Below are 10,176 nucleotides of genomic sequence, written 5' to 3'. Positions count from 1 at the left end.
CTAGTCAGCCAATCACTACCGATATGTGTGGACCAGTTGACTGTAAAATATTACATCCCACATGTATTCTTAAAATGAGATTTAATAATGATATTTAAATCATGTGATCGCACTATTGTTGAGGACACATTTCCCAACAATCTCCCACTTGTCCTCGACAAGTGTGCGTCACCAATTCTCTTGTCCTATTACTATCTCCCACTCAATGCAAGGTGTCTTTCAGGTCGTACTTGCAAGTGATCATATCAAGAGTGGTTTCCTCGATCTGGAGAATAACTGATTGACCGGACTTATCTATCATAGATACTTTCCGAGCGTGGCCACGCATTTCCAGTTCATTACTCCTCGAGTGGCCTTGAGATATTGTTATAACCCTGACAAGGGGGTGGACAATTCCTATCGCACTTATTCCCTTCGACTAGCCACAGCCATCATAACCCAAAATATGCCCATTTGACCCCATTTACGAAGGTCGTAGTAACACAAATCAAAGTTAATCTGAAACTGTGCCATCTTAGGTGAATAGTCTTTAGTCAAAAGAATCGACTCATTAGAATACTATAGTAGCTCTCGCCACGACCAGGCTATATATAAATTGCCAGAACTCTATAAGCGGTCATAAGGCCCGACAAAACGTTCCTAACAGTCTGCCTATGTGATCGACTAGTCATCTCACATGACTTTATGGCACTTGAACTTGCCATCAATCGCATCACACTCTAGTCACTTCGAGACGTCACCTCATACAAGTAACTATGGGCAAATACAATGTTAATCCGTGTTCAGTTTAACGGGGTTCAATTGTCTCCACAACCCGTTTGGATGTAACAAAGTATAATAAAAGAGTTTTAAAATAAAACTCGAACGACAAATGTGATTATCACATATGAATAGTCAATGCCTGATTACTATTTCATATTCTATAATCTAATTTGATCTTGTACGTAGTTGTTCATTTCAATTCAATTGAAATGACATGACTCATCATGTTTAGCCTTTGAGAGGGCTTTGGTTAGTAGGTTTTATCAATTTCTTGTACCTTACTCAACCTCACTACATACTCGTTTTCCTATGTAATGTATACATTTGCATCACAAAACTTTCTGAGTACGTGTCGAGATCCAATCAAGACATAGGCCCTTTAGCCTACGAATAGCTCCCACTGTTTTCACAGTGTGCGGGACTCATCCTTCTTGCACATCTCATGATCGCAAGTGTACTCAATTTCCGTTATAAATATCTCTCATGGTTCTTTATTGCCTAGAACGATTCTAGAAAATCTACTTCTTAATAAACATTGCCACAATGGTATCTTAACCATCCTAATGTGTTTTGATTATGGTTTTGTCGGAAACCATGCGCAATCTCAATTGTCAATTGTCACTTGTGTAACACCCTTACACAATATTGCATCATAAACACTTTGCATCATAGCCTTAATGCTTCTGCAAGCACTTAAGGGTAATCTTTATAGCTCACTTGGTAAAGATTACTTAAATTCGATTTTGAAAAAAAAAAAACAATTCATCATACTCAAAGCATATGAAGTGTTATACATCATTTCTTTTTAATTGATTCGGCAGCGGAAGCAAATGAAATCAATCAAATATATTCAATTTAATTGAACTAGTCATGAATCTTATCAACATAAGACTTCTTAATGACGCTAATATCATGTGGATTTATCTTCATAAATCCGGATATTCAAGATGTATTATAATACTCCAAAAGTCTTAAATCATTCCTAATGATCAATATGTCATCCACATATCGGACTAATTAAAATTTCCGTAACTCCCACTAAACTTCATGTATAACCACAACTTCTCGACTTATCGAGAAATATTTTATCACATGATCAAAATGTTGATTTTAACTCATTGATGTCCTACTTAAGACCCTCTCTTAAGTTTCACATTATCTTAGGATTGCAAGAATCTACTAAACTCATGATATGTATTGAATACATTCCTTCTATTGAAGAAGTGGGTTTTAGATTCATTCGCTATGTATTTCATAATATTGAAACACAATCCCTAAGAAGATCCAAATATACTTAAGCATTTCAATTAGTGCAAAACTCTTTGCAACCAATCTTGCTTTGAAATATCTCTTTATTAGTGCAAAACACTTTGTCACTAATCAAGCCCTTTTGATTCGGATTTTCATGGCTCTTAGGCTTGTATTGAGTTGTGACTTAAACACTCTTATGTAAGTCATATGTTCATTACTTTCTAGAAGTAATCAACTTGAATCAAACAATTTCTTTTGTAAGTTATAAGCTCTTTACTTTCTTAAAAGTAGCATGAATTCATCATTTTTAACAAATGACGAATTTAACCTCCTAGGTTTTGAAGAAACAACGTCTTACACAAAACGTCTCATGTAGCCAAGAAAGACCAGTTTCTTGCGACATAACATTCTTTGTGGCTCTTGAATAATTTCTCCCACTCTGTCTTCTAGAAATAAACCTGTATTTTAGAAAGACAGTTTCATGAGCCGCAAACCCGTCGTGCTCGTGATAATTGCAAGGGAAAAATGAGCATTTGTTTCTTGTGAAAAAGTTACAAACATGGTACCTTTACCATTTCATATCTCATATGATTCGATTTAGTGGAAAAATAATTTAGACAAAAATGATAATATCCCCAAAAAGATCAAGTAACTCAAGGTAACTTGATTGAAGTTCAAACCATATCGAATAGTGTTTGATTTCTTATGCAACCATACATTATTCCATAATGCGTGCTAAGAGAGATTAACTTGTGATACTATATCACATTTCCTTTGGCTTATATCAAAGTCTTCACTTTGATAGTCCCATCACGACTAAATCATGATTCCTTGAACATTTGAACTTCTTCAAAGATTTCTCTATTTACCTTATTAAGTGAACACACTAGTGTCAACTTAAATCGTTGGTAAAAGAAAATGATCAACCTATTTTGGATCAATGATTTACAACCTCGATCTCCTTTTCAACCAAAAGGCACGAGACATCTTGCTTTGAATACAAGATACGCATATACCATTAACAATCTAATGGTTTCAAGAGTACTCGATAACTCTTTGCGTTCATCATTCCAAAATTTTAAGGTTTAATCTTGGGTTACCAATTTGAGTCTTGCATCATCTTCATGATATATTATTCTAGTTTGGTTTAGAATATAATCACCTTGATGATGGGCTAGCCATACATCAAATCATGGTGTATAGGGTCACAAAAGTGAAAACCTCTTTTGTATCTCAACAAGTTTATATTCTTATTTAGAGTTAATGCACTTAATAGTCATAATTAAGTACAACTTTAAATCCAAAAACTAGATTGAGCACACAATTACTCTATCTCTCGACTTCATTGTTGCTAGTCGTCATATTCTAATCATCCTATGTATCAAACATAATGATGAAAACCACCACCGGTTTCTAATATTGACGGAGTAATACTAGCAAAATTTATGTTTAATCAAATAAACATTTAAAGAAGAAGGTTCAATTAGATGTCCCACAACTAACTTGTTGATACTTCAATAATTTGGGGTAGTTTCCTTTCTCGTGTCTAACATTTAAGACAATGGAAACTTTATCGGTCGGGATTGATAGGTTTAGTATCGTTATTCTCAACAACTTTACCTTTAACATTACCTTGTATCAATTCCATTATAATCTTTACTACTTGAACCTCGTCCTCATCTTAACGGTTTAAGAGAATGCTCCCACTTAATTCAATGAGTCTTTGCTTTGAGAAGCAAAATTGAATTCATGAATATTCACTCTTCATTTGTTCGTTTTAGTCTTAAAACTTTCATTGAAGTGGTTGCGTTATTTTGGTCAATTACGAATTCTGACAAAACTAATTACCAAAACAATTTATCGCTTCAAGGTACTTAATTCATTTAAGTACATGAAAAAAAAATTCATTGTAAGTAGATGTGTTAGTCAAGAATCAAAAACCTGATTGATAATGAATAACTTTAATCTATACTCTTAACAAGAGATCCTTAGCAATGGTTCGTTTGAGGTTTTAGAAGCAAATTCAAATTTTGTCTTTAGTTACGATGTTTTAATGGAGATTTGAATCAACAACGAAATGATATCGTATATGAATTGTGGTAAAGAAATAGAACAATATAACAACGGAATAGTGGAAAACTTAACATTTATCGTTTTATTAATACTTGAAAAACAAGTAAAGCATTTACATAGTGACCTCTACCCAACTATGATAAATGATTCCAAGACCCAAATTCATATCGACTTAGGCACGGGGTAGCCGATGAAACCTTCATCAATATAACTCGGTGGATTAACCTTTTAATCGATTCTACTTTTAGAACTCTTGGTCGATAAAATTACTCTAATATTTATCTATAGCCCAAAACACATCAACAAGGGCACGGGGTAGCCGATGAAACCCTCATCAATTACTTTTGTTGAGTTCAATCCAAATTTCGAATAAATGTGTCCATTATCCAAACCCACATTAACTTAGGCACGGGGTAGCCGATGAAACCCTCATCAACATGAATTCGGTGGATTAACATTTATCACCCACTTCCCCTACGTAACAAGGTTTGTACCCCGGGGTAGCCGAGTGCACTCCCTCGCGAAATAGGTTTTCATGGTTTCTACTATTTGGTAAGGCTATGTCTCAATTAATTGTTTTAGCGAGAGGTCGTGTCAATTTATTATCTATCACGTTTTAAGTGAACTAAAGCGGTGAACTACGATAATTCTAATTGACACGGTCGATAAACTCGATAAAATAACAATGCATGTTTAGTTATGGCGATTTAGCGATGCATGTGACATAAAATAAAATGCAAGCATAAAAATAAATAAATCCTAGTATGGCCTTTCCTAAAATAGAAAAAATCTTTAACTATTACATATTCGGAAACCAACTCCATTTGTCCCTTGAACTTCGGTTGTGGCACGCATCTCGAGGTAACACCGTCTTTATGTATCGCCATTCTTGAAGAAATCTGTCTTTAGGAACTCCGGAATGAATAAAATTACATAATAAATTACATAATTCCTATTATACATTTGTAACTAAAATAAAATAAATCTATTAAATTACAAAACGGTGATACGAGATCACAATAAAATTACAACCGAATCGATATTCCCATACATTTCGGGAAATACCAATTAAAATCTAAGGCCATACTAAGTAAAATTACATAATTTCAAAATTACATAAATTAAAATTATGACAATCATAAAGAAAATGCAGCATTATAATATGTATGAACATGCTCAATTTTATGCTAAATCGCCTTTAATTAGCCAATATCGTATATTACTCGGTTTTTTTTACGATTTGCGTGATTTCAACATTTTATAATCACAAAAATACATAAACTCATATTTATGCATAAGTTAATTACCCTAACCTCTTAGGACTCAAAATATAGTCTTCACTAATAATTTGACCATAATTAACCTTTATTTACAAAATTGTTCATAAATGGACCAAAAATTACAAAAATAAGCTATTAAACTTCAAATAAATCCAAAAATTTCAAATAAATTCAAAATTTGAAATTTAAACTCATGAACATTCTGGAAAAATTCCATGACACTCATAATGTTCAAAATCTTAGGTTAAAAATTTCGAAATTTTTTGGGAAAAACAATGTTGCGGTTTATCGATTTATAATAAAATAATCATAAAAACATGGAAAAATTATTTTCACTAACTTTTCAATTTTAGATCTGAAAAAGATAATAAAATGCAACATTAGATGTTTTTCCTAAGTCATAGATTATGTTTTATTAATTTTCACTAATAATGTCACTATTTATGCTATTTTTCTTCAAAAATTCATAAATCATGCTAAAAGACTTCTTTATAGCCAATTATTTTACACACATCTTGTAAAATTGCATGTGACAACATATTAATTTTCTATGACCAGATTCGAAATTTAACTCATATTAACCTATTTTTCTCTTAAATCCTTATTTAATAATGAAAAATTCATTTTTCGAGCATAACAAGTCCAAAAATTATGAAAATTTACAGGTTATCTCAAAATAATATATGTAACAACATATCCAAAAACCAACTTAAAATTCGAAGTATAGCTAATTTTCGACCAAAAATGACATTTTTACTCATAAAATCACATTTAAATGTCATTATAGAGAAATATGAACAATAAAAATCCGTAAAATTAACCAAAATATCCTAAAACATTTTAGGACCAGAAATATTAACATGCATGGATTAATTTAGTGATATCTCATAATAACACAAATTTTACAAGTTTTATTTGTTATTCTTATAACTTGGAAAAACTTTTAACCAATTTGCATGCAAACAACCGTGGCTCTTGATACCGATTGAAGGAAATGTAGATCTATATACATACTAACATACTCATATATGTCGAAATTAATTTGTCATAAAATTAAATGTGGATTTTATGCATGCAAACAAATAAACAAAAAGAGAAGAAATCATATTCTTACAATGGATGTTTCGGTATTATGGGCACAAAAGAGATCTCCTTCTCTTTTGTTCTTGAGCTTTCCAAATGGAAGAACAAGGATTCAAGTGTAGAATCCCTCCCAAAAGCATATACCCAAGGAATACATCTTAATAAACCAATACTATTTAGATCTAGTAATAATATTAGTTTTACAATAAAATTGACACAAAATCAATGATTTTACTCTTGGAATTTCGGTTCAAGAGATAGTAATTTTGTGAGTTTATTTCTCTAGAATTCTCATAAATTGTAGAGAGTTTTTATGAATTTTCTTACACTAGAAAATTAGATGGGAAGAATGAATGAATGATCTAAGAGAAAAGCTCTTTTCTCCTTTCATGTGGAGTGGCCGAAAATTGGCCTTGGGTAGGTTGCCCAATAGCTTTCATCTTTGCTCTTCACAAGAGACTAGGCATGCAAGCCTACTAGTTAGCTTTTATCATTGTGTCTACCACTAAACAATTAACACAATTTTATTCCACTAACTCCTTATTTTCGGTTTTAGCATAAAATGGAGAATCCATTTTATTTTGTCTTTTGTCAAATTTGTCACATGTAACATGTTACATGACATGTTACAATGTAATGTATTTTTAACATATTAAAAATCAACATATTCATAAAATATGTCATTTACAAAATCGACTAGTAATTCGTAATTACTTGTACCAAAAATGTTTCCAAATTATAAACTACAACATTCTGTATTTATAATAATTTATTCATTCCGTTTCAATTGTTTCTTTAAACAATAATTTCATCTAAGTAATAAAATAATTCGATTACTTAGACCGTGTCTCATTTAATCATATTTACAATAAGATACGTAAATTATACTCACAAAATCATCCGTCAATTTTAAGCAATTTAATTAACTCGTATCGGTATACGATCAATTAAATTATCAATTAAGAGTATTTCCCTATAGGTATGACCTAAGGGGATCAACTCGATCACCACCGTCGCACGACGTAATGTCAAACTCTAGTCGACCAATCACTACCGATATGTGTGGACCAGTTGACTGTAAAATATTACATCCCACATGTATTCTTAAAATGAGATTTAATAATGATATTTAAATCATGTGATCGCACTATTGTTGAGGACACATTTCCCAACACTTATCAGCGCCAGAATAACAGCGTCACCCAGGATTCGGCAGCTAAGCCAAGTACCTCCAATGCTTCAGTCCAGGGTGGAGGACAGAAAAATAGTGGAAAGCTCTTCATGATGGACAAGCAGGAAGCACAAGATGATGCTCATGTAGTTACCGGTACCTTTCTTGTTAATAATGTACCGTCCTTTGTTTTGTTTGATTAAAGGGGCTACACATTCTTTTGTGTCTAAAAGTCATCTTGTGTCTATGGGTCCAGGAAAGTTTGAGGTTGTAAAAGATGATGTGTTCATACCTTCGGGGGAGTCTGTGTCGTGTCTCAAGTTATATAAGGGTATATCTATGGTGATTGGAGGGGTAGATTTACCAGTAGACCTATTAGAGTTTCCTAAGGATGGGTTCGAGGTGATTGTCGGGATGGATTGACTAGGTAAGTATGATGCCAGGATAGATTGTAGACAAAAGAGAGTGTCTTTAAAGGGTCCCAAGGGTGTTAGGGTGTCCTATAGAGGGTTTGTGGTAAAGCATAAGTGTAGGTTTATAGCAGTTATGACCTTAAAGTCATGTTTAAGGAAGAAGTGTCCCTTAATTCTTTGTCATGTGAGAGATCACCGAGTAGAGCCGCCGACAGCTTCTGAGATTTCCGTGGTGAAAGAATTCGAAGATGTCTTTCCTGAGGAAATACCGAGTTTGCCTCCCAAGAGGGATGTCGATTTCAGCGTGGAGCTTAAGCCGGGAACGGGTCCTATATCTAAATCACCTTATCGTATGGCACCTAAAGAGTTGGCTGAGTTGAAGAAGCAGATACATGAGTTGTTAGGCAAGGGTTATATCAGGCCTAGTGTGTCACCGTGGGGAGCTCCAGTTCTTTTTGTAAAGAAGAAAGATGGGAGTATGAGACTGTGCATTGATTACAGAGAGCTCAATCGGGTCACAGTGAAGAATAAGTATCCGTTGCCGAGGATTGATGATTTGTTCGATCAGCTAAGTGGAGCTTGTGTGTTCTCTAAGATTGATTTGAGGTCAGGGTATCATCAGCTGAGGATAGCAGATGAGGATATTCCTAAAACAACATTCCGATCTCGTTATGGTCACTACGAGTACGTGGTGATGCCTTTTGGGTTGACCAATGCACCAGCAGCTTTTATGGATTTGATGAACCGGATCTTCACACCGTTTTTGGATAGGTTTGTGGTTGTTTTCATCGACGATATCCTAGTTTATTCTAAGACTAAAGAAGAGCATGAAGAGCACTTGAGGATAGTTCTGCAGACCTTGAGAGAAAATCAGCTCTATGCCAAGTTGTCCAAGTGTGAGTTCTGGTTAGAGGAAGTGGCTTTTCTGGGTCATGTAATATCTAAGAAGGGGGTATCTGTGGATCCTAGTAAGATTGAGGCCGTTACCAAGTGGGAATCGCCGAAGAATGTTGCTGAGATTCGGAGTTTCTTAGGCCTTGCCGGCTACTACAGGAGATTTGTGAAAGATTTCTCTACCATAGCGCGGCCTATGACATCCTTGATGAGGAAGGAAGTCAGATTTGTTTGGGATGAGAGTTGTGAAACGGCGTTTCAGACCTTAAAGGAACGCTTGACCACAGCTCCTATCCTAGTCTTGCCAGAGGAATGTGAGAACTTTGAGGTCTATACCGATGCTTCAAAGAACGGTCTTGGTTGTGTCTTGATGCAGGGAGGGAGAGTGATAGCTTATGCTTCGAGGCAGCTGAAGCAATATGAGGAGAACTACCCTACTCATGATCTAGAGCTGGGTGCAGTTGTGTTCGCTCTTAAGATTTGGAGGCACTACCTTTATGGCGCAACTTTTAAGGTGTTCTCTGATCATAAGAGTTTAAAGTATATCTACACTCAGAAGGAGCTTAACATGCGACAGAGACGGTGGATGGAGCTGATTGGAGATTATGATATGGAGATCATCTATCACGAGGGTAAAGCTAATGTTGTTGCAGATGCATTGACTAGGAAGAGCGTTCATTCGCTATGTACAGCTATGTCCTTGCTGAAGTTGAGAGATGAGATGTCTAGTTTGGGGATCTTTATGATTCGAGAGGGGGATACCATCGGGGATTTGACGATCGAGCCAGAGTTGTATGAAAACATCAAAAGTAAGCAAGAGCTTGATCCTAAGATCCAGGAGTGGAAGTCTAAGGTAGAGAGTGGAGCGACTTCCGGGTTCTCTATACATCCAGGATGGGAGTGTTCGTTTTGATGGGAGATGGTGTGTTCTGACGATGCGAGTTAAGGAGAATGATCTTGTCAGAGGCTCATTGGACTCCTTACTCAGTTCACCCGGGTGGTGACAAGCTTTACAGAGACCTTAAGAAGACTTTTTGGTGGCCGAACATAAAGAGGGATGTAGCTGAGTTTGTGGCTAGATGTTTGACCTGCCAAAGGGTCAAAGGTGAACAAAGGAGACCCCAAGGTAAGGTTCAGTCTTTGACAGTGCCCGAGTGGAAGTGGGAGTCGATCTCCATGGACTTTATTGTGGGGTTACCTAGGTCACAACAAGGTAATAATATGATTTGGGTGATTGTGGATCGGTTGA

The sequence above is a fragment of the Silene latifolia genome, chromosome 9 (genome assembly GCF_048544455.1).
Source record: "Silene latifolia isolate original U9 population chromosome 9, ASM4854445v1, whole genome shotgun sequence".
Lineage (NCBI taxonomy): Eukaryota > Viridiplantae > Streptophyta > Magnoliopsida > Caryophyllales > Caryophyllaceae > Silene > Silene latifolia.
The sequence above is the reverse complement of the archived record's forward strand: the minus strand, read 5'-3'. Positions refer to the sequence as shown.